This window comes from Pleurodeles waltl, chromosome 3_1 (genome assembly GCF_031143425.1).
Source record: "Pleurodeles waltl isolate 20211129_DDA chromosome 3_1, aPleWal1.hap1.20221129, whole genome shotgun sequence".
Taxonomy (NCBI): Eukaryota; Metazoa; Chordata; class Amphibia; order Caudata; family Salamandridae; genus Pleurodeles; species Pleurodeles waltl.
In genome coordinates, this window is record NC_090440.1 from 160,555,751 (window position 1) to 160,581,086 (window position 25,336).

The 25,336-nt window shown below is 45.5% G+C and overlaps 1 long non-coding RNA gene across 1 annotated transcript; it reads right to left on the reverse strand.

Annotated features, from left to right (window-relative positions):
• Positions 1-1,326: 1,326 nt before the first annotated feature.
• Positions 1,327-22,557, reverse strand: LOC138283169 (uncharacterized). The gene is made up of 3 exons (XR_011201104.1): positions 22,495-22,557; positions 10,820-11,063; positions 1,327-2,121 (listed from the first exon to the last, which is right to left on the reverse strand). It is a non-coding gene; the product is annotated as an uncharacterized lncRNA (long non-coding RNA).
• Between the last annotated feature and the right edge of the window lie 2,779 nt (positions 22,558-25,336).

Sequence of the window (25,336 nt, forward strand, 5' to 3'; positions counted from 1 at the left end):
CTCTTTCTCGCGGCTGACAGGGGTCATCAGCTTGCAGACCTTAGAAAGATGAAGCTGTAGATAGTTCCCACACGGTGAAGTATTTGTTTTGCTTTGCATTCAATATCTTATAAATATAACCTGCTGTGTATATTGCAAACTGATATATTTTGTTTGATTAACGCGGACTTGAAAGCTACTAATTCGTCATTCATAAATATTGTGGTTGGGGAAGAATTAACAACAATAAAAGTCTTCTTTGACCTCAGAAGTGCATTTCTGTTGTGTTATGTTAGTGCTTAGAAACTAGATAAGAGGAAAGCACTACACCACAGGAGAGGCATCAGGATCAAGTGACATGTGGACACAGGAAGGAAAGACTTCTATTTAGGCAGGAAAACTGCAACTTTCTAAAAATGTAATTTCCAAAATAGAAAATTAAAATCCAAGGCCCATTACGTTGGATTTTAAAAATGAGTCTTTAAAACATGAAAACTCAATTTAGCACTTATTAAAGCTAATAGTGTAAACCAGCATTAGCTTATAGGAGAGCCAGCTTTGCTGTAGGGAAAACTTACTTTGGAGGTTTTCATCTGCCAGGACATATAAAACCTGAAATACCCTACTTTCTAATTGACATGTCTTTTGCACATTTAGGGCCTGCCTTTGGGGTGACTTATAATAATTAAGAAGGAAGGTTTAGGCCAGGCAAAAGGTGTATAATGCCAGGTCGAAACAGTAGCTTAATCTGCCGCCTAGGCTGCAGTGGCAGGCCTGGGTATGTTTTATACTGCTGCAGCAGTGGGTGGCACAGTGAGTGCTGCAGCCCACTAGCATTTAATTTACAGACCCTGGGTACATGTAGTACCATATACTGGGGACTTACAAGTAAATTAAATTTGCCAATCAGGTGTATACTAATTTTACCATGTTTGAAAAGGACAGCACGAGCACTTCACCACTGGTTAGCTGGAATAAAGCGTGCAGTCATGCGGCCAGCAAAAACAGCTTCAGCAAAAAAAGGCAGAAATCTGGGGAAACAACACACAAAAGATGGTCTTTTCCAACAGCAATATAAGCAGAATATATTCCTGTACACAATAAAATATATTCACATTCTTCTGAGTGATCCCAGTCAAGGTGTGCTGCCCTGCCTGTTTCTGGCCAGGCCACAAATGTATGTAGAGTCTGGCTGGTGTCTAACTTAAGAAGAGCCTCAGGACGCCTAGCCAATTTTTCAAACCTCCATGGCCCTTATTAGTGAATAAACACACTGATCGTGCTGTTACCAAAATGTTATTGATTTTAATGTAAGTTTATTTGACTCCTCATAGAGAACTGGAAGAATTTCTAAAAACATATAGAACTTTCAAATTATATTCTTTGATACAATAGATCTATATCATAACAATATTTTTACTTGAGGATTAGGTGTCCTGAAAGTATTTTGGGCCTTGCAGGTTCTTCGAAATGGGGACCATCCTGTGAATAAATAAGCAAATTGTTTCCACATTTCCAACAGTGTACATCAAGTGGGGAGTACACAAATATATTTCATTTCACATTCATTTATTTTTAGGCACAGGCCGATTAAGTGATTTTCGCAGAATCCCACGATGTTTAGACAAGCACGAAGGATGGGATTTGAACCTGGGTCCCTAGGTTCAAAAGGGAGCAACTCTAGTCAAGAGGCGACATCTCTGATTCAGCCCTGCCTGCTGTTGCCACATACAGTCTCCTAGTTCACAACTGTGCCACATTACCAAATATAGAAGCTAATCAGATGCAAATGACATTACATTGTTGGACAATTGCCAGAGCCTTTGTGATTTGTAAACATCTCTTTCCTGGTGCCATAGTGTATTTAGGTTTACATTTTTGGGATTAAATATTGTCGCTGAATAATAATTTTTGAAATTAATCTAGTATGTCAATGATAAATTAGCATGATTATAGAGGAAATGATTTTAAAATAATGACTAGAGGTATGTTTATTATTGTATTTTAGTTAGGCCACATTTTGTTGAAAGCTCCATTTTATTTTTCAGGGCTGCTGTCTGCTGCTCACTGCTGTCTCTTCCCCTCCCCATCTTGTTTCATGCACATCTTCTCTCCCCGCAAGCTCTGCAGAGGAACTCACACCTAAAATATAAGTAAACAGAACAGAAGTTTAAGTTTATTGACACAGTTAATTAAAACCATCGCAATTCCGACATACATATTAATATAAATACTTTGCCTACTCATTATATTAGTAGAGACCCATAATAAAAACATATAAAGCTTATTTGAAACTAAAAACATATCATGGTAAAGAGTTGTGCGTAGCCAAAATGTTCTCCACTAATTCCAACCTTGGTCTTGAACTTAACTTTAGGACTTTCTTGCTCCCTTACGAACACTATAATTGTGGATGAGTGAAGCTCAGTGAGAATCCTAAGTTGTACCCAAGGCTGATTCCTGGCTGGAACCAAACTTTCAGAGCTTTACTAATCATAAAATGATGGCCCATGCACACTCGGGTTCAACTTTATACACTAATTCTTTCTGGGCCTGTACCATAAATTTGGTCCCTCGACAAGAAAACAGAATTGAAAGTCCGCTAAGCCAGCTAATAATGGCCAGCCTGCTTGAGCGTATGTTCAGTGTCTTAAAAATGTTTTTCAGATATAATGTCCAGTAATCTAGCAAAGCCGGGCACACACAAAAAATGTGTTCTAATGACTCTTGTCTGTACCCACAGAGTCAACAGGAAGGTATCAGATCCTGCTGTCTCCATGAAGGGACCATGGGCCAGATGTAGCAAAACTTGGTTTTGCGACTCCGAAATTGCGACTCCGAGCGACTCGCAATTTCCGAGTCGCAAAACCATATGCAGAACGGTGTCTCAGACACTGTCTGCGAGTCGCTATGGGGTCGCAAAGACCCGCCTCATTAATATTAATGAGGTGGGTCGCAAATTGCGGCCCCATAGCGACTATGGGCACTCACTAACATGGAGGCCTGCTGTAGTCAGCAGACCTCCATGTCCGTGACTGCTTGTCAATAAAGCATTTTTTTTTTTTTAAGTGTAGCCCGTTTTCCTTAAAGGAAAACGAGCTGCACTTAAAAAAAATCCGAAACCTTTTATTTCTGAATTCTTTCAGGGCAGGTAGTGGTCCTTTGGACCACTACCTGCCCTGAAAAAATATTTTGGGGTCCATTCACAAAGGGGAAGGGGTCCCATGGGGACCCCTTCCAATTTGCGAGTGGGTTACCATCCACTTCAAGTGGATGGTAACTGCGACTCCATTTGCGACCGCGTATGTGGTCGCAAATGGAATTGCATCCCACTGCGAGTCGCAAATAGGGAGGGAACACCCCTTCCTATTTGCGAGTCGGAAATGCATTTTGCGAGTTGGTTCCGACTCGCAAAATGCATTTCTGCATAGGAAACTCCGGTTTGCGACTCGCAAACGGCAATTTTTGCCTTTTGCGAGTCGCAAACTGTTTCCTACATCTGGCCCCATATCCTTTGTTTCCATCAACCCAAAGCGGAAAAGCATGAACCGATGTTTCAGCGACTGGTTGAAGGTTGCTGCTAGATATTCCTGTGCCCGTAAAGTTTTGTATGATGTTATTACAGTCCAGGCGTGCTGTCTGCTTGCCAGTTTTTGTTTGTCAGAATTTAAAGATTTAATTTTAGTGACAGCATTTGCCTTTCGAAAAAACTCCTTTTTGTCTGGGTTCCGGTCCCAGGCTTCTAGCAAACCTGGCACTTTAATGCAGTTATTTAAGTGATGACCCCATGTGCCTTTATCGTTGTGATGCTGTTGCTCCTCAATTTCCATCCAACATAGGTTGTTTAGAGTACCAATCTCAGCTGCACGCATCCTCCAGCCTAATTTAATGAAGGCACATCTACTCTGAAATTCATAGTTTTTCAGATCCAATTCTAAACGAACTTGAGCTGGAGATGCTGGTCGTGGTATCCGAAAAACAGTTTTGTAGGCCTTCGTCTGGACTTGATTGAAAAAAACTGCCTCCTTCCCCAGCATGATTTCGCCGCCATAAGTGACAGTGGGCATTAGCCGCGCTGCCATGACAGAAAGCAGGCGAGTGTGTGATGGGCAGCTCAGTTTTTGTTTTAGAACTTTAAAACCATAGGTCAATGAGTGGGCTGTTGCTTGAGCAACAGTAAGCTAAGCTGCCGCTTGAAAGTCAAGAGGCGGTCCATAGTGAATCTCAAATACTTATATGTGGGTGCAACATCCACCCGGGCTCCATTTATGAACCATGAAGCAGATTTAAACTTCCTATCAACTAGGCGGACAATCTTAGTTTTACTCAAATTCAATTCTAGGCCTTGCATTGTTATGTATGTATAAAATGCATCAATGCTATGCTGTAGCCCAACAGGTGTTTGGCTGAGTAAAACTATGTTGTCTGCATACTGTAGCCATGCAATTCCTTTCTTGGCCAATACTTGCGGGTGGCTATTTACGGAAGCAAGAGCCTCGGCTAGGTCAGCAAGATATAAGTTGAACAGCGTGGGAGCTAATACACACCCTTGTGTTAGGCCTTTTGCTGTTAGTATTCTGTTAGTGAGGTGGCTGTCCTCTCCGATTTTTACTTGCGCCCAAGTGCCTGTGTACAAGTCCATCAGTGCGCTAAGAAGGCTGCATGGTAAGCCCCAACCTTTCAGTTTCTCCCATAGGCAGGTTCTTGGTACGCAATCAAAAGCTGCCTTTCGGTCAATAAAGCATACAAATAGCCTTTTCATCTTGAGCATGGCTTTATTTCCCAGCAAGGCCAGGGTTGCCAGGTTAGTGGAGACACCCATACCAGCTCTGAAACTGTCTGGCAATGTGGAATTAGTTGTCTAGCATGAATCCATTCTGCTAGCTGTTGCAGTAGACAGGATGCGTAGAGTTTTGCTTCCATGTCTTTCAATGCTATTAGCCTGTAGTTTGAACGGTTTGCAGGGTTGCCTGCTTTGTATATAGGGTGAATAACGCTGGCTTTCCATGCATCTGGGAGATCCGTAGTGCCTCGGAGATCGTTAAAAAGCAGTGCCAAACAATGCGCCCAGAATGAAGGGTCTCCTCTAAACAAGGCGTTCAGTATTCCATTCTGACAAGCTGCCACTTCCATTTTTAGTTTCTTGACAAGGCTTATCAGCAATTCTATGTTGATGGTCATTAGTGTGTGCTTTCCTTCATTTTCTTTTAGAGGTATGTCTGTTTGCATTGCCACTCTGAAGCCAAAATTAGTCTTGCTTAAGTCATTGGCTATCTGTGTGGCCTCCTCCTTCACATGGTGCTCTAGGAGTGAGAACATTGTCTGTACGTGGGCTTCCCATGTGGCTGCATCGATACCTGCGTTCGTGTGTCAATTTTTTCCCTGAGTTAGTCCGTGTATTAGTTCCCACAACCTTTTGTTATTTTTCTGTTTGTTGGACATAAGCAGCTTGGTCCACAGATCCTCGTGATAACTCTGTTTTGCCATCCAGCAGTTTTTCTTATATTTGGCTCTTAATTCAGAAAGCCTTGTGTCATCAGATTTCCTGCCCCAGTGTATGTCCTTTAGGACTTTTTTAATTCTCTAGAGACTTGATTTTTCTGATTACGCAATGTTCTGTTGAACCATGGCTTTTCTCCTTTGCAACTCTTAACTTTGTTTTTTGACTCTGTGACCGAAATTGGAAGATGTTTTTGATGGAAAATGTATTTATTAAGGAACCACACAAGTACCTCCAAGCGATTACTCGTTCTACTTGGGTGTGGTCTTCTTGTTCCTGCGTTCTAATGTTTCTTTGAGCTCTTTGGTTGTGCCTGCACTGCGGTACACTTCTTCCATTACTTTATCGAGGCCCGGCCCCTTCCATAAAAAAATTTTTGTATCATAAGTCACTGGGGCTGAAGTGATGATATTGGCAGTGGGGAGCCGATTCCATTCATTCCGGATCTTGATAAGTTGTGGAAAGTGGTTGCTCTTTGTTGGATCCTATATGCTGAGACCAGTGGCAATGCGATTTCATTTATTAATGTAAAGTCGATGTTGGATTTTTTTGTGCCACTTGAAAAGGTTACTTGTGCAGATGAGGCGTCCTCAGGAAAAGGTGTCACGCAGAGCAAACCCAGGGTTTCAAAATTTATATATGCGCATGTTCTGTTTGGGCGTTTTTTGCTGGCCTTTCTCAAATCAAGGTTGAAATTGCCAGACAAAATGAGGATTGCGTCCTTGTTTTGCTTCTGCAGCATTTTTAGAATACTGGTCAATGTTTCAATGTTTTGCGTTTTATTGGGTGTATGTATACGTTGATAAATAGTAAAGTTCTGTTGTTGCCTGATGCGCCCGATGTTTCAATTTTAGTGGTAGCAGACAGTCGATTCTCAGGTCGATCTGTTTGATCACCCAGTTGATTTTTGTGGAGCAGTACGTTGAGAGGACCCCCTTGGGGTGTCTATGTTTTTGGGGTGGTTTTGCAGAGACGTCTATCCCAGAATATCCCGAAATTTGTATCAGCTCCATGCACTATGTTTCCTGCAACATGACGATTTCAAACTGCTGAAGGAAACTCAGAGCCGCCCTATCGGTAACCAGATTTTTTAGACCCTGAGTGTTCCAGGAGCAAGTATGGATATATTCTGGGTTTTCATCAGGACCATTTGTGATTGCTGTCATTTAAATTTTGCCTTCCAGCCTGTTTGACTGTTGAGGGTGTACCAATGAAGATCTGTTGGTGCATGCCAGGATGGAGCGTGCTTTGGTGCTTTACAATTGTTATGTGGTCCCAACTGCTTGAGGAGGTTTCTATTCCCACAGCCCCTTTTAAAATTAAGCCGCCCTTCTTTTGTTGCGGTACCAGAAGGTTAGGGCATCTGGGCGGTTCTAGTTTTTGCAGGACGATGCCCCATGCGCTAAACGTATCTTGATGTACTAAAATGTGATCAATAATGGGGGACGTGGCCCACAATGTCAGCGTTGCCTCTTTGTCTTTTTTGATTGGATGTGGAGTCAACTCCACGGTCATCAATTCTGTTGTTGAAATGGGAGCCAGGGGCAAAATCGCATTTATTAACTTCAGTATGGTGCCTCTATTTAGTATGTCAAAAGCCCCCTTCGAATTATAGCAAGGGATGAAAAGTAATTTATTATCCTGTGAGGCCACCTTGCCCTGCGTTATCTGGTGTCCTGGGATTCTTTTTTGTGCCGCGCTGTTTGTGCAATCATCTGACCAAGGGTGGTAACCATAATCTGTTTTTGTTGCCTGCAGGTTGATTTGTTACGGTCATGTTGTGTGCGGAGCTTGTGCGTTGAGGGTTATATTCCCAGGGTTTGCCAATTTCCTGCCTGTCAGTAACCTGCTGAGTTCCCTGTTCTGGGCACTGCCGGATGATTGTTCTGTTTCCCTGGAATTCTCTTAAGGCCATCTCTCCATGCAAAAGGCTGCTATCCTGCTTGTTGCTGGAACGGGGTTTTTTCGGAGACTGTTGCTATGATGTTAATTGATTAACTAGAGCACTTGGTTCGCCCGTGGAATTGCCCTCGCTAGCTGGCCGTTCTGCCCTGATCTGTCTAAAATGGCAGATCTTGTTTCTGTTTTCTGTGCTTTCTGATTCCTTGGACTGTGTGCCGTTGATTTAGCAAATTATTTCCATATACTGCTTTGCAGGACCCCCTTAGGTTTTTTCCGTGCCTTCCTTTTTCATTTCTTTTCCCGTTTCGTGAGGGAAGATTCCTCCACTATTTAATTGTTGGGAATTAGTTCCTTCGATTCCCCCGTGGAGGGTCCCATTTCTTCAAATGCTCTTCAGTTCTAAGGGTCTGGATTTTTACCTCTTTCAAGATGTCGTTTAGGATATCCAGGGTTCTTTGTGAGTCATCGCCTGCGCTGGAGCACTGACAATGTCACCTGCTGGATGTATGAGTGGGTTTGAGCCCTCGTTATCAGATCGTTCAAGGATTGTAGCTTGTTGTCGATTCCTCAATTCTGATGCAGTCTGTGTCGTTCTCTACTTGCGAGGGATGTGTGGAAAAAGGAGTGCAGCACAGACTTTCACCACAGTTGTTCGAATTACTGACGTTTAAAGTGGAAAAAGTATAATTTAAATAACATCTGTGAATTTCTGCATTGATCGTTAAGCCGGTTTTATTTGGCTGGGGAATTGGTGTGCTGATTTTTCCCTGGTCCGCACAGGTCCTTTCAATTTCCTGCGCAGTCTTCACGTAAACTGCGCTTGTTGTCTCGGAGTCGTTGGCAAGAGCTAAACCTATTTAGGCGCTGGTGGAGTTCGATTCCTTCTTAGTGAGCAAGAAGTCTGTGATTTTGTATCCTGCTTTTTTCCCCTTGCTTGGAGATTTGCAAGGCAATTTCTTTGTTTGTGCAGGGTTTAGGGGTATTTTCCTTTCTGTAGATTCATTTTTTGGCTCGTGCTGGCCTTCCCCTGGGGAGCCTTGCCTTTGCCTCTTTGTTGCTTTTTTCCTCCCACGTGTTAATGTCATCCTTGCTGCCACCCCTGGGTTGACAGGCAATATCTGAGTGCTTCGACTGGTGGTTGATTTTAATTTGTGTGTGTGCTAATCACGATGGTCTATTTGCTGGCTGCTTCAGTGTTGGAATGGCAGCGTGCAGCCAAGTGCTTTGGGTGATTCGTGATCACTGGCTTGCCACTAGTGTGCCAGTTCCCACACAGTCACTGAGTTTCACTGTTTGTTGTGTGTTCTTTGTCCCAGGGATTCTGGGCTCAGCAGTCTGAGGGTGCGTGGAAGTCTGGGAACTGGATGTGCCTTGCCTTGCGCACCTCTATGAAGTCTGAAGGGGCTCTCTGGGCTCTTTCCCTCTCTTCTCTGGCCAGGGTGCCGTTCCTGGCACCAGTATATGTGGTTGCAGTGGAGCAGAGCAGGGGGGCAGGCGGGCAGGTGGGCAGGGGCGGGTTGTTCAGCAGGGATCCAAGTGCACAGCAAGGATTTTGTGGCACGGGGGAAGACACGGCAGGGAGAGCTAGGACAATGCTCCCCTTGCCCCACCTCTCTCCTTGTCACCTAGCCCCGCTTACCGGTTATTGGCACTTCACTGGCTCCACCACCAGTTCCTTTCCTCCTCTCCTTCCTTCCCTGCCACCAGTTGCCTGCCTGCCGCTGCTGCAGCCACTATGCTGGCATCCTGCCACATCTCGGGTGTCGCAGCTCGCTTCCTGCCGCCTACTGCTGCTGCGTCCTGCTGCGTCCTCCGGGAGTCACGTCCTCACCTCTTCGCCGTTACTTGCTTGTAACTGGGCTCTTTTGAGATCTCTTTATTTCGCCATGCACAAATAACGTCACCCTCTAGTCTGTCTTCTGTTAGCCTGGTATCATGACCAAAAACACATCCAAGAAAATGAATTCCTTAGCATGCTCCAATTCGTCTTTTCCTCCCCGGGGCTCGCTCTTCAGGCTCTACTTCCCATGGACTCGGGATCCAGACTCTGCTATCCTCCCCTGCTTTCGTTCTTCCTTCTTCTTGGCGGGCGACACAGGAAGCAGCACTGCTGGAGTTTGTCAAGTATCGTACACTGCTTCTCCACCTATGAATGCATGCTGCAGATCACTGTGGAACCCTGGATGCGACACTGGCACAACAGGGGTACGGATGCAGCCCTGCATAAAGTGACTCGACCAACAGCAAAGGACTTCAGCAGTGGTTCCGTTGCTGGCATTCTTCCACTGGTGTATATAGTCCACTGCTTGGAAATGGTTTATCTTAGTTGAACTTGCTATGACAACGTGATGTAGAAAATCTTCATTGCTTTCTTAAAAATAGGATAATGTTATAGATTTTTGTGTGATGTGCCACAACAAAACTCCAGTTTTCTCTCATTTTTTATGAAAGAATTGTGTATTAGAACCCCTTGATTTTGGCGGTAAGAAGACAGAAGACTTTCCCATTCCCCTAGAAATGCTGACAGAGATGTTTTCCTGAACTTCTTACAGCTAGTGATGCTGTCCAATTTCTTTGATTTTGCTGTTCAGGTGGGACTATTTCTGCTTTCTAACTATGTACTTGGCATTTGGGCCTTTATGGCATTTATTCTGTACTGCTTATTTTTGAGAATTTGTAATACAATCCTCTAATTTTACCCTGATCTAGAACGTTATTGTGTAGTCCCAGTCACTTATTTACTACTCTGCTAAAATAGTGTTGGGTCTTTTGATGTGGAGGGTGCCTTTCAACACAAGCTCAAACCCAGAGCGAATTGTGTGACGTAAACTTGGGGTGATTACATTTTGTGGTGTACAGAATCTTTGGGGAACAGCGTTCCACTCTCACACCTGTCTCAACTGAAAATTAGAGGCACTTTGCAGTTGTCACATTGAATTTTTGGGTAGCTTCAAAATGTTTGCCCCCAAATATATGTAGTGTAAAACATGTTGAATGTTTGGGTTTACGCAGTCTAATCAAACAAGAGCGCCTCGGCCATTTGAAATCTGCATTTTACGAGCAGTCTGCAAAGCTTTTCACCCACAAACTTCATGTCAGTTCTGTGAATACTCATTTTTACCCATAGTTTTTCAACTTTCTGCATGTCGATTTTTCATGTTAATATCGAGCCTTTCACGCCCCTTTTCAGTTCTTTTTGAGGCAAAAGTCACCAACAAACACACGATTTCAAGGTTGTGAGTAAAGCAGTTTTAAAGATATCTTGAGAGAAAATGGTAAATGCAACAAAAATTGAGATATTCTCAGTTTTTGGAGTAAAAGTGTGCCAGGTGGGCCAGTAACAAGGATCTACACAAGCCGCCATTCATCTAATAAAAACTTTACATGCCTGGCGTTCTACAAATACAATGAACCCCAATGGAAATTTTCGGTACTCACTTCTGCGAAAATCAACGAACTTTGGAAGGATACTTTTTCCAAACTCCAGAATAGTTTGTTCCACAACCTCTCGATGTCTCTTTTGATCCACAACAAACATCATTTGTTTTAGCAGAAGGACATGGGATACGTTCTAGATATGGGGACCACAATCCAGAGAGTTTATCTTTGGATGGGTGAACGTCTGTAGCAATTGAAAAGGGGACAAAAAAGTGGTATATTGCAAAGTAGTCATCACAACACTCTGCAATACGAATTAATCCATAAGTGTTTCATCTACAGCAATTTTTACAGAAGAAAGCACACTGTGTATAGTTGCCTATCTCAGTGGTTCCCAAACTTTTTTGACCCGCGGCTCCCCTGACCTATTGGCCACTGGCCATGGCACCCCATCATGTTACTTTTTTTTGGCGGGTGGGGGGATGTAAGCCCGGCCTCTGGAGTAGTTCAATATTTCTCTCTAAAACATAATTGATATGGAGCCGATGAAGTTACCATATTCATAAATATAACAAAATAAAAATTTAACAATTGTTTAATAAAAAAAAATAAAACTTTAGTTTGTAAAGTCAGAAACAATACTCTTCAGCACTTGGGTGTACATTTGGATTTTTTAAAAACAATAGACCCAAACTGAGTTGAGAAAAGCGGATTGTTACCCACGCGCAGGAATGGGTTTGCTCAATGAAATACATAAAGGTGTTTACACAGAACCAGTGGGAAAATCTATGTAAGCAGTTTCCCCCTCAACCGGCAGGTTGCCCACATGCTGAACATTGGAATAACCAAGTTCGTTGGGTAATAAATAACCATGCTATGTATATCATACAGAAATAAATGAAGCAGTTTAACATGAAAATATTCAATCCCTTTCCAGTAGGTGGTGTCCGAGCCTGTGAAAAGCTGTCTATGTAACTAGGGTAGTCCTCGATGAAAATGCCAAATTAGGGCTTTGGTATCTGTTTGTATATTGGAATTATGTTACTGTTGTGCAATTTAACAAACTCCAGTAACAAAGGATTGAACAAAAAAAAACGATTATTATATCAATTTACAGTTTTAAAATTTGATTTCCTATTAGTCAGAAGATTCATTTGCACCATCAGCACATAATTGTTTCATTAAATGCATCTTTTCATGGCACCCCTGGCTAGCTTTAATGGCGCACCGGGGAGCGGCGGCACACAGTTTGGGAACCTCTGACCTGGTGTAATGATTTGTTTTGATTATAAACTATTTGTTTCAACGCACTTCAGAAATAACAAAAATTGTGCTTCATTTTTGTTCCTAATTTTGATATATTCTAAAATACATATAAAGTTCCTTTAAATGTTATGTACTAGAAAAAACCTCTTTCCTACCCTCAGAATCCAGCAAGATTGTCACATAAATCCTCTCACTTTGAAATCAGAAAAGAAAAGCAAACAAGTGCCCTCAGAAGACAGTGTCTCGGTCTTCGAATGCACAGGCAATGTGACAAGAACAAGATTTAAAAGCCTGCATACAGAAAGGGAGTTTGTGGAAGAATACAGTAAAAACGATTTAGGCAAAGTGAGGGACAAACTGAACCCGGAGAGCCTAAAGCAAATAAAGCCAGCAAATAGAAAGCCAGAAATGTGATAAACCACAAAGCCAATGGTAATGAATGGACGGAATGCATTCCTAGGTCAACTTTCTCAAAGTCCTCAAGATGTCTTTAGACAAACTAGACAGCTGCCCTGTCTAGTAGGCTGCAACCTAAAAACAAGCATTTCCAATGCAATAGGTCACACATTTAATTGATTAGGAGCTATTAGCATTGTACATTTATAACTGGACTTCTATTGACATATTAATTGGTCAACCTGACCACATAATTTGGTCCTTTCTGTCACATAATTCCAGTGGCCCTGCATAAAACTAAAGGGCTTGTAGGCCTACTAGAATATTTTTTCCCAACAAGGCCCTTAAAACACAAACTACTCCCAGGTGCACAACAAAAGTTCCAGCCATAAAACAGCTCACGACTACACTGAATGGTGGGATGTGTTATTATTTTGGGGTACCCACTAACCTAGTGTGGGGACCCAGAGATAATTTAGACAGAAAGAGCACCTTGTGGTAAACACATTTTGAAGGTGGCCCCATTGTCCTGGGACCATCATAGGCTGAGCAAAAATGTTTTGTAAACGGAATGCCCTGCAAAGCACTGTAACAATATTACAAACTAGACCCTAAAAACACAAACTACTCTCACATGTAAAACAAAAGTGCCAGCTACAAGAGAGCTTAAAAAGACACTCAATGGTGGGAAGGGTTATTTTTTGGGGGGACCCCACTAACCTAGCGGGGGGACCCATAGATGACATAGACAGAAAAGAGTGTGTTGAGCTGAACGTTTTGGTGGTGATCCCATTATCCTATGACCACCACAGGCTGAGTTATGGGCAAAACTGTGTTGTAAAAGAATGCTCGCAAAGCATTATGGGACAAGTTTCCTGAGGGCAGTGAATATTGCACTATTGGCTCTCCCACTGTGTTGGGAGAGCCGCTTTGAGGATTTCTGTGTTTTTTACGTAAACCATTTATCAGTTACAAGTGTTTTTGTGAAAGCTATGGAGTGTGAAGGGGAGAGCCAAAAGAAATTACCCTGATTAGGTAACAGTGTGAACAATGTGACCAGCGCTTCAATACCACCGATGGAATTTGCGGTGCAGTACTGCTATGTGAGTGCAATGGAGCGCAAAGGGGAGAGACAAAAGAAAAATAATACTTCGCCCACACTGAAGTATATTGGCAATCGTGCAATAATCCATGAAACAGGGTCAGACTGCAAGGCTTTAACAAAATCGCCTCAAGGTGGGACAAACGTAAAGCATTTACCAATGACAAGGGATTTTTTAAAGTCAAGCCCACAAACGAGTGAAAGTGATGGGCATGAGATGGATGTGGTTAAAAACCCACATATTACATACAACAGGTAAAAAAGCGCTTGCACACTCAACCTAATGATGTAATGTTATTGGTGCTCACATAAAGCGCTCCAATACCTTTGGGTTGTCTTAAAAAAAAAGTTCTACCTAACACTGTATAAGAAAGCAGGGGATCCCTTTGTACATCTTTGAAGTGGCCAATTTAGGAGAAATTTTAGAAAACTCTAACCAATTAACATATTTGTATTTATGTGAACTGCAGGAAAGTTTGCACATAGAAGTAAATCAACCTCTCAAGTGGCCTTCATGTTCATAGAGCAAACCATCAAGCACTGTGGAATTAGAGGTCATATCCAAGCACCCACCTACCTTCAGGGGAAGAGCTGCCACTCCCTCCTTGTTACTTTCTGCTAAATGCTTCCATTGCCACCTGTGGCCCCTCGCACAAAGAGATCATGACGACAGCAGGTGCATCGTGTATTCATGTCGTGGAAGTGATTGTAGGTGCACTGAAATCCATTTGCTTTCACTATGTTTGTGAGCAGGTCGTCTCAAGAGGGAGATTTGCTTGCCTCTCATCTGCAGGCAAATACTAGGTAAAACTGAGGCTTTTTGGCAGATGACCCCTCCACTATAATTGACAGTGCTTGAAATGGAAATATAGAAGTGTAGGTACTCACTGTTTAGAGTGCCTGTTTGCTCGGCCTGCCCTGTTAATTTGTTGGCTCACCCACTCCAAGGGAAATGCTCGGTGCAAAAGCACACAGAGGACAGGTCCGCGCGGAGCCAAACTGATGAACTATGGAGATACTATCACCCATCCCGAAAATAACCCACTCTGGTGGCTACTGTACCCATAAGATAAAATCGCTTGTATTATAAAGTATTTTCTACGGCAGCACACTGTGTCAGACTGTGGATGCAGTTATGTACAATAGGACTGACCCTACTTCCAACTATTAAAATCCAGTGTGGCCCTATCCGTTCACAGACAACCACATACCTCACACCGCAACCATCATCAGAACATAGACTCTGACATCCTTTGTTGTAGTGTAAAAGGCCATTTATTAGGACAGGCTTGCTTAATCATAATACACAACGTATAGCCGTAACTTGAAGGATAACTTTATCTCAAAACTTGTAAATCCCCTTCTTACATCCTCACTTCAACTTACCACGTATCCTTTTCTCACCCAATTTTACCCTTTCATTCCCACACATTCCTTTTTCCTTCGTATCCCCTGCCTGACTCGGGCCTCCCCCCAGTCTGTCATCCTTCACCTGCTTCCTTTTCCCCCTGGAAGGGTGGACAAGCCCACATCTGACTCTCCACCCTCCCCCATCTACTATCCTCACCAAGCAACCTGCCCTAAAACTGGCATAAACCCCCCCACCCTTGACAAACTGCTTCCAACCACATCCTTCACATCTTCCCTGTAGGGCGGGTGGGTTTGCGGGTGGGTTTCCAATGTTCGCGCAGCGTGACCACAGGCGACGAAGAGGCCGATGGTCCCACCCCCTTAAATACCACTCCCTTAAGACCCTCCCCTGCCCTGCCCTGCCCCCAGCCAATCCTAATTCGGGCCGTCCTCTTCCCACGAGAGCTCCAGCGGAAAGACTGGACTGCGTCCAGCTCTCCGCAGGGCCCCTATCGGGACATAGACTCTGACACCCTTTGTTGTAGTGTAAAAGGCCATTTATTAGGACAGGCCTGCTTAATCATAATACACAACGTATAACAGTAACTTGAATGATAACTTTATCTTAAAACTTGTAAATCCCCTTCTTACATCCTCACTTCAACTCACCACGTATCCTTTGCTCACCCAATTTTACCCTTTCATTCCCACACATCCCCTTTTCCTTCGTATCCCCTGCCTGACTCAGGCCTCCCCCCAGTCTGTCATCCTTCCCCTGCTTCTTTTTCCCCCCTGGAAGGGTGGACAAGCCCACATTTGACTCTCCGCCCTCCCCCATCTACTGCCACCCAGCACAAAACCCAATTGGCATTTTTCTGCCCCACCAGCGAATCCACTGCAACTCATCATGCCTTTTCATCCTTTTCACAGCCCCAGAATCTTTCTCCCCACAAGTTGGTCAGCATGGAGCACAATTCCATCAGGTAATGTGCATTCCCCATGTCCGAGAGATACACACCGTCGTTCCTGAAAAGCACCTGCTCCTTCTCTTTTATCCCCTTGTGCGTCAGCACCTTAATATCCTGCGCCCAGCAGAATACCCTCATAGCCCTAATGACTTTCTCCGAGCCCTCTCAATAGCCCCATGTTTCTGTGCTCCGCGCCATTTCCTTTGTGGCACAAATTCTGTCCATACTATGCAAGTCCCATGCATGTTGCACTTCATCAATACCAAGGCACGTTGCATGTGTTGCAGTAGGGTGAGCCCAGAGAGGTGCACCAGGTCATTCTCACCCAGATGTAAAACCAATACATCAGGACATCCCCACGTTGGCCAAATCGATGTGATAAAAGGAAGCAAATTTCCCCACCCCATGCTGCTCTTTCCCCACCACAGCACTTCATGCCTGCTACTCGGGAGTCCCAAAGATCGTCCATAGATCTGTTTCTCAGTGATTGAAAGAGTGTCTGACCAACCATGTGATCACCTTATGTTTCTCAGGGCCACTCACGCAACCTGGAAAGAGTAACAAATGTCAGAAAGAAAAACACAACCCACCCCCCCCAGTGTACGTTGTCACCCTCAGATAATCATTCTCCATCCACCCAACATTCCGGTACCCGTCCCTCAACCATTCAAGACCTAACATATCCCTCACAGCATCTGGAACGCCACCGACCAATGCGCCTAATCCTATCCCAATCCCACCCCAACTTAGCAGCCTCTGTTGCCGCACCAATCCTAAAGGAATGAGTACCAAAATTACCCACCTGTCTACCCAGTAGTCTCAACCCCATTCTCAGAACAGACAAAAGCTGAAAAGCTGTAACCTTAGTGCCATTCTCCTGAATAAATACACCGTCCCTTGGACTCAACCTGCTCTCCCTGAACTTGTCCCATTCCCTTACAGGGCATGCTTCTGCCACTCCCCCCTGCTCCAACCATATCCACTTACCCTTGCCCAATTGATCCGTCTTAGAGCGCCGCAACCATATCCCCAACCGCCCGCTTTGATGATGAACCTCACTCATTTTCAAATCGCCTTCCCCAAACCCAACAATTCGGACACCCGAAATGCACCAAAAAACATCCATATCATGCATAAACCGAACAGAGCAACCTTATTGGCATTGAAACAGCAAACTGGCAAAACATGTAGTATCTCCAAAAGTAACTCAAATGTAATAGCCTCCCGCACAGAAGTTGCTCCTGCGTAGATTCTATCCGAACCCTTCAATATCTTTCCTAGACTATCATTCCTCGCCGGGTCTCATCCAAAAAACAGCCTGCCATAAAAAGACACTCCTGCCAACTTGCCCCCGATTGTGGCGGGCAATAACACCTTCCGAATCAAAAACACCACAAAACACATCACCCTGGCCTCTAGCATACCCTGGTCCTGTCCCCCAAAACTCCCCATGTAAGATTCAAAATCCTGAAATTCCAACCATGCCAGGTGATAGCTCCTGAGGGTTGATTCCGCTAGCGACCTCTCCACCAGTCTCATGACCATCACGCGCCCCACTCCCAAATGTCCACCAGGACCACTGTCTTGTGTCCCTCTGCGCCTTGTGCCAACGGCTGGAAACGCTGCCACTGCGAACGAGACAGGGAATCTGCAATGGAATTGTTGACCCCAGGGATATGCGCAGCGCAATGCAACATAAACCTCCTGAGCAATCTCAGTACCCTCAGATCCCTAGCTCTCTGTCGGTTCACCAGTTGAACCACCAGTTCCCCCATACCGACAATGCCAGCAGCAGAGGAAAGAACTCCAAAAATGCAATGCTCCTCCCTTGTCTCAACCATTGTGAAGGCCATGTCTCTGCACCACCAACGACCATCCCAAAATAGTCCAAAACCTGCTGCTCCTGCCAAGTCTGAAAAAATCTGCACCTGCCAAACAGTGTCCTCTTCCCGAAAAGACATGGAAACACCGTTGAACTGTGTCAGAAACAGGTCCCATATCTTAATGTCTTCTTGCAGACCAATGGTCAACCTAATCCTGTGATGTGGTAGGGATGCGCCTACATTGCCAAACCCATATGCCTACAAAAAGTCCTGCCGCCCCTGACCACTCTGCATGCAAATTTCAGAAGACCAAGCATTTGCTGCGCTACATGCAACTTGATTTTATGCTTCATCCTGATCTCCCTCAAAAATAGCAGAATCTCTTCTACCTTTGCCGCCGGCAGGCGCGCTATGAGCTGTCTTTTGTCCAGTTCAATGCCCAAAAACGTCAAAACGCAACTAGGGCCTTCCATTTTTTCTGGGGCTAGAGGTACCCCAAATTCATTCGCCAACCGCTCAAACTGTTGCAGAGCCCTGCCACACGCACCAGCTCCTATAAAAAGAAAAATCATCTAAATAGTGCGACACCGCCCGGTGCCCACTGACCTGAACAAAAACCCACTGCAAAAAGTTGCTAAAAGCCTCAAACAACGCACAAGAAATCGCACATCCCATGGGAAGTACCCTGTCCACGTAAATAGCCCCCCCCCCACAGCTGCATTTCCAACAATGAAAAATCTTCTGGGTGAATTGGGAGCAGCCGAAAAGCTGCTTTGATGTCGCACTTAGCGAGTTCTGCACTTTCCCCACAACCTCGGATGAGCCGTATGGCGTCATACACCGTGGCGTATACCACCTTAGTATCTTCCGGCGCAATTAAATCATTCATAGATGCCCCCTCAGGCCACGACAAATGATGAATCAACCTATAATCCCCCTTTGTCTTTTTTGGTACTGCCCCCAAAGGCGAGATCATCAAGTTCTCCATAGGCCAGTCATGGAATGGGCCCAAGATTCTACCCTCTGCCACCTCCTTGCTCAATTTAGCCGCCACCACCTCTGGCATGGTTTTTGCTGACTGTAAATTTTCTGCCCATCTCCTTTGTCTTGGTCCTTGATATCCCACCCGGAAACCTTCCTTGAAACCCCATTCCAACTTTAATGCAGTGTCCGTATCCAGGTACACCCGCAACCAAAGAAGTAACCTCTCCAACTTAATTGGAGTAGGTGCCCTTTGGCCCAGTAGGTCCCTGTGCCCCCCCTGCCCCTAGTAGACCTCCACTGCTCCGCCAGGCTGGTGAGAGAAAAACATTGCATGACTGAGTGTCGTTTCCACATTTAGAACACTCATGTTTAAACTTGCAGGGGTGCCTGGAACAAAATCCTTTGTTAAAATTCCAACAGGCTCCTGAAGTGGACACCTGTGCCCTCTGAGGTATACCCGCCCCTTCCTGAGCGGGACGCTGCTGAAACGGCTTATAGACTACTGGGAGACCACTAGCTGTGTGTGTGGAAGCCGCAGAATGTGTGGATGCCATCCATCGCATCCACAACTCCGAATCTACATCCCCCCAAGGCTTCTCAGGATTTATGCTAACCCGGGCCCTAAACTCCTCATCATAATTTAACCATGTGAACACCCCGAAGTGTAGCTGGGCCTTCTGAATGATGTCCATGTATTTAAACATGGTAATGGCCCAGTCCAGATGCTTCACGCAGTATATACTGGCGTAAATCAAAAAGTCAGAGGTCCAGTTGTCCATAGTTATTGGAACACGAGGCCTCCTTGCTAATTCCCACTCCTCTTCCTTGGACCCTTCCTTTGCCTGGATATCCCTATGCAGTAATTTGAAAACATCCACATATTCATGTTTCCATATGTTAGCCTTGATCTTGTCAGCGACATGTGAGCCCAAGGGCATCTCGAGTCCCATGTATGGGAGCCTCTTCTTATGCCCCGCCCCACCTTTATCGTCGTCTGACTTTTCCCCACTAACACCTGCATCTCCTTCTTTGCTTCGTACCAACGTCCCTCCAGTTCCCATTTGATCTTTTTTCGCCTGCCTCTACCGCACCTGTAGCAGGCCGCACATGTACTGAATCATCCCCCACACCTACAGATTTGTACTGTCCCCCCCCGGCCTTGCCCTTACGTTCACCCCATGGCGCCCACCAGTCTCCCTTACCTTGAAACTCACGGCCAGTCGTCGCGGCCTCCAGCCTTGGTCTACGCTTGCCACCATCTTTACAGGAGACCTCCTGCCTGTGCAGGTCTCCCCTGCCGGCTTTGCCTAAAATGCGGAGCGCGGCATGCACTGCCTCCAAATCCTGCCCCGGGGAAACGCCCTGAATGCCAACTCTGGAACAACGAAGTCGTGGGCAACGAAAGAGGAACAACGCTTTCGTTAACCACGACTTCGTTGTTTTGTGCCTTAACCACGCATGTGCTGAACAACGCACATGCATGGTTAAGGCACAAAACAAGGGAGTCGGCTGAGGAGGACGATGCGACGAGTCAGGTAAGTGGGGTGGGGGTGGGGGTTGGGGTATTAGTTTTAGTGGAGGGGGCGTCGGGTGGTTTAGGGGCGGAGGAGGGAGGGGCATTTTTAGTTTTAGGGGCAGGGGTGTGGGGGGTTGAGGTTTTAGGGGCGGGGTGAGGGGTCGTGGTTTTAGTTTTAGTGGAGGGGGCGTCAGGCGGTTTAGGGGCGGAGGAGGGAGGGGTATTTTTAGTTTTAGGGGCAGGAGTGGGTGGTCGGGGTTTTCGTTTTAGGGGCGGGGGTGGGGGTTTGGGGGGTTTTAGTTTTAGGGGCGGGGTGGGGGGTTGGGGTTTTAGCTTTAGGGGAGGGGGTGTCGGGCGGTTTCGGGCGTGGGAGGGAGGGGAGTGGTATTTTTAGTTTTAGGGGTAGGGGTTCGGGCGGTTTAGGTTTGGGGAGGGGTATTTTTAGTTTTAGGGGCAGGGTGGGGGTTGGGTATTTTTAGTATTTGGGGTGGGGGGTCGGGGTGGTTTCGTTTTTTAGGGGTGGGGTGGGGGATTGGGGTGGCTTAGGTTTTAGGGGTGGGGGTTGGGGTGGTTTTAGGGGCGGGGTGAGGGGTTGCAGTAATTTTAGGGGTGGGGGTTGGGGTGGTTTTAGGTTTTAGGGGTGGGTTGGGGGGTCAGGTAATTTTAGGGGTGGGGTTGGGGGGTGTTAGGTTTTAGGGGTGGGGTGGGGGGGCTCGGGTAGTTTTAGGAGCAGAGGTGTTGGGGTGGTTTTAGGTTTTTGGGGTGGGGGTTGGGGTAGTTTAGGTTTTAGGGATGGGGTGGCGGTTGGGGTTGTTTTAGGGGTGGTTTTAGGTTTTAGGGGTGGGGGTTGGGGTACTTTAGGTTTCAGGGATGGGGTGGGGGTTGGGGTTGTTTTAGGTTTTGGGGGGTAGGGTGGGGGTTGCAGTAATTTTAGGGACGAGGTGGGGGTTTGGGTAGTTTTAGGGGCAAGGGTGGGGGGTTGGCGTGGTTTTAGGGGAGGGGTGGGGGGTCATGGTAATTTTTAGGGGTGGGGGTGGGGGGACAGCGGGGACGCATGCTGGAACCATGCATGCCTATCACTAATGCCTTTACCAGCAATGCCTTTACAACGAAAAATCGTTGTTAAGGCATTTGTGGTAAAGGGATTAGTGGTAACAACGCGTCGTTGTTCCGACCTCGTTGTTCAGGCATGCCTTGTTCCAGTATGCGTTGTTCCGACATACATTCCCTGCCCGTGGCCATAATCACTACCGCAAAATCTATATTTGCAATGGAAACAAAAAACCCCTACCGATCGACCTCCAACCTTCGGACGAAGAGGTCGATCGTCCCACCCCCAACCCCTTAAATACCACTCCCTTAAGACCCTCCCCTGCCCTGCCCCCAGCCAATCCTAATTTGAGCCGTCCACTTCTGCCCAAGAGCTCCCGCGGAAAGACTAGGCTGCCTCCAGCTCTCCACGGGGCCGCTATTACGAGGATGCTTCCCAACCGAGCATGGCCGCCGCAGCAGCAGCAACTACACCTGTCCCGAGGTTGGGGAAACACCGTCGAGACCGTTAGTGCTGATCCTCAGGAACTGGACGGGACTGCTTCAGTGCTTAATTTGTAAATAAAAAGGTGCCGGTGCCCATAGCCCTCCTCTTAAACACACGGCTGCTGCAATTAAATGTGCGAACACGGAATACTGAGGCAGCGTAATCCCGAAGCCATCTCGGGCCTCTACAATTCATTTAAAACCACTCCCTGCCCCTTCAGCTCACAGCTGCTATTTTCTGCTTTCTCTCATTGCAACGCTTTTTCTTTTTTCTTTTCCTCCGTCTTTCCCAAATGTGTCTTTTGCTCTCAGTAAATGTTTGAGGCAGAAGACTAAGCGCTGGCCCACAAAAATAAGTGCCGGTGCTCATCACCGGAAATAACAAGCACAAATTAAGCATTGGACTGCTTACACTGCGGGAGGCCCGATGAGAAGAAAACTGGACAAACTGCTACAGGAAGCACTTTCCCCAACACAGCCCTGTCAGGTTACTCAGGTCCATGCGTGATATGGTGCTCCCGCCCTTCCAGTGTGTTTTCTTTGAATTTTGGGAGTTCTAGTCATGTTCATTCTTTTATCAAATAGGACCGCGAGTCGCTGAATTCAAAGAAAAAACTGCACTGGAACAGCCTAAAATGAACAGACCTGGGAAACCTGGCAGCTGTGGTTACCATGCCGCCAGAGAGGAAAGGAGGTAGCCCAAACGCCGGCCGACAGGCAAGTTACCAAAAGGAAATGCAATGTCAGAATTACAGAAACAGATGCTCATACTATGCCCAGGTGGGCAAGCTCACCTCCTGACGTACTAGGATCCGATGCTGCTACCTCGCTGCACAGGAAAGGCGAATGAGGAAGACCCAGGAAGTTTGAAGGCCTCCAGCCCAGGAAGTGGCTTACTGCAAAGGGGGGGGAGGTTGTCCATCCTGCCTCCCTAGGAATAGGATTGTCACCTAGCTGGTTTTTCAACCGGCATGACCAGTATTTTAGTGTCCCTGCAGGTTTGGACGGGCCTATGGGGTAATCAGGCAGTGACTGCTCAGTGTGTGCAGGATGTTTTTTAAAGGGTTGTGAGACTGACTTATGGTCTGGATGACCGGTTTTTATTGTGGATTTCCTTGAAATAACCACAAGCATTGCTTATATAGTAAATACACATGCATGCAGTCTCCCATACCTTGCAAAACAGCAATACACTTTGTCTTTGTGAGTTCATAACTGCCCATGTTCCCTGCCTGATAAGGTAAACAAATACAGAAAGGCCATGTTACATGCATACAGGCGATTTCATATAAAATGACACTTATGAATCATGTTCAGGCCTTTGTAGAATCAAAACAAGTGAAAAGAAAACCGTTAGTTTTTGTGGGAAAGGTGCAGACCGTACCCAGATGTGAGCCCTCCGGGGACAAAAGCAGGGGGAGAACGGGCGTGCAGCTTGGCAGGGAAATGCTACATAAGCTGCGGCCTGCTTATGGTGCGGCCTTGCAGGCAATCATATTTCCCCTCGTACATGGAATCTAACCGGAAATTGTGCGCCCTCCTCAGCTCACAGTTCACTCAACAACCAAATGCACAGATAAACACATTTCTAACACACAACATGACGCCAGTCTAACCAATGACCTATTTTATTTAGAAATATGTAAATATAATGTCACTTTGTATATTTTAACAATCATAAAAAAACAATACTTTAAGGATGTTTACGCTTATGCATCCTAAAGTTTAGAAATTAACAAACTGGGAAAAACAATCCTAACCAACACGTGACACGAAATTCTAGAACTCTGCAGAGCCCAATCTGGGTGTATATTAAAAGATTGCTAAAGATTCTTGTATAAAAGGTTGATTAATAATTAGATCGGATTAGGGCAAGGGGGCCTTTATGTGACCTGGTGTGGAGAAAACATTATGAAAGGGGGAAGGGTCCAACTGGAGAAGGCGTGGAGAGAAAGCTGTGAGCGAGACAGCATCGCAACAGTGCGGGGAGCTGTTTAATATCATACATACGACTTCATGCCGCCTGGTTTCGTGTAGATATCTTGCAGTGTCCTACTCAAAATACATTAAATTCTTAGCACACATATTAGTAGAAAGTAATATTTCAATCATCCCTTCCTGTGAAAATACATTGTGTCAAAACAAAAAAAATAAAAAAAACTATTTTCAGCGCTCCACGTAAAATAGTTTTTGGCTGCAATCTTTCTGAATCCTTTTTAGAATTGTGACATTATCTCAACACAGCACTCTAACTTGCTTCATTATCTGGAATTATGGAAGTGCCAGTCCTGCAAATCCACAGAAATATGTACAGTGGTGCACCTTTATGTATTTCTTTAAACATATTCCATAAATATTTAAATAGACGAGCTACTGATGGAAACACATCCAATGGCATATAATCATGTCACTTTCCCCCTGCACAGTGCAAATCATGCAGACAATAGAACTGTGAGCAGTGGTTTGATTAAATAATATCCCACTCTGTGGGAGCATCCAGCTGCTGTGGCCATCAGCCACACCAGAAATAGAGGGTATACGATCTGTGCCTCCAAAAATACATAGCATATCAGCAGATGACACAAAGACCCAGATTCAAGAGGAAGCAATGATCCTGATGTACTGCTCTGGGGAAGGAGGTGTGTGGGCGGAAGGTGTAGCACAGACCACTGACACCAGGTTTGTGTGAAAAAGGCCACTTTATTGAAACCTGTGCACATCACATAATCAGCCCAGGGCCTTTCGCCTTACAGTACTGAAACCTCACTATACAAAATTGGTCACCTATGTTAAGTAACCTCCACACCTAAATGTCCCTCCCACAAAAACGTAATTCAGTAAGTCTCTACTTCCTCCTGTGTCCTGTGCTGATCCTCTGCAACTGAGACCTTTCAACTCTCCCCATCTTTATTGCAACTGTTAACCTCTTACTAAATTAACTTCCCAATGAACCTTTAACTTCCTGGCTCGTTCAGGAGTGAACTTGTACACCCGTTCCCTTTCAGCCTGGGTTGCCACTGTCAACAACAACAAACTTCAGTAAACCATGCCAACTTCTCAGCCAACCGCTCCTGCACCAAAGCGACAACCATACATGATTAACTCCCCACTGTGCACCTGCTCAGTCAAAGCCTGCTCCACAATAAAAAACAACTGCAAAATATCCAGACCCTAGAACCAGTAACTCAGGGGATGGGAGGGCGGGTAAAAATGCTAAGATCTCCTAATACCACCGACCGTGTCACCAAGACAAAAAGTGGCTGGTCCAAGAAAATGTCTGGTTTTATAGTATGGCTACTTAATAGCCCAATCCAGCCCAAACTACCAGCAGTCGGTGGACTGCTCCAATTCCCCAATAGTCCCCAAAGCCTTATTGAGCTTGCTCACTTGCTGGGCACAGGAGCATGATGAACTGAGATTCCCTAAGTGGAAGTGGGCCCCAGGCCCAAACAGATTACTGCTTCGGTGAAACAAGACATCAGCAATTACCAGTGGTTTCTGAAGGAACTGTGAGCCCTTGCCTCCAGCAACCCCAGCAGCCCACCTGGATGAACAGCTACATCTAGAGTGGTGGTTCGGTTCATTCAAGACCAGAGAGAGGGCACAGGTTCACAAATGAAGAAACTTTACATGAAG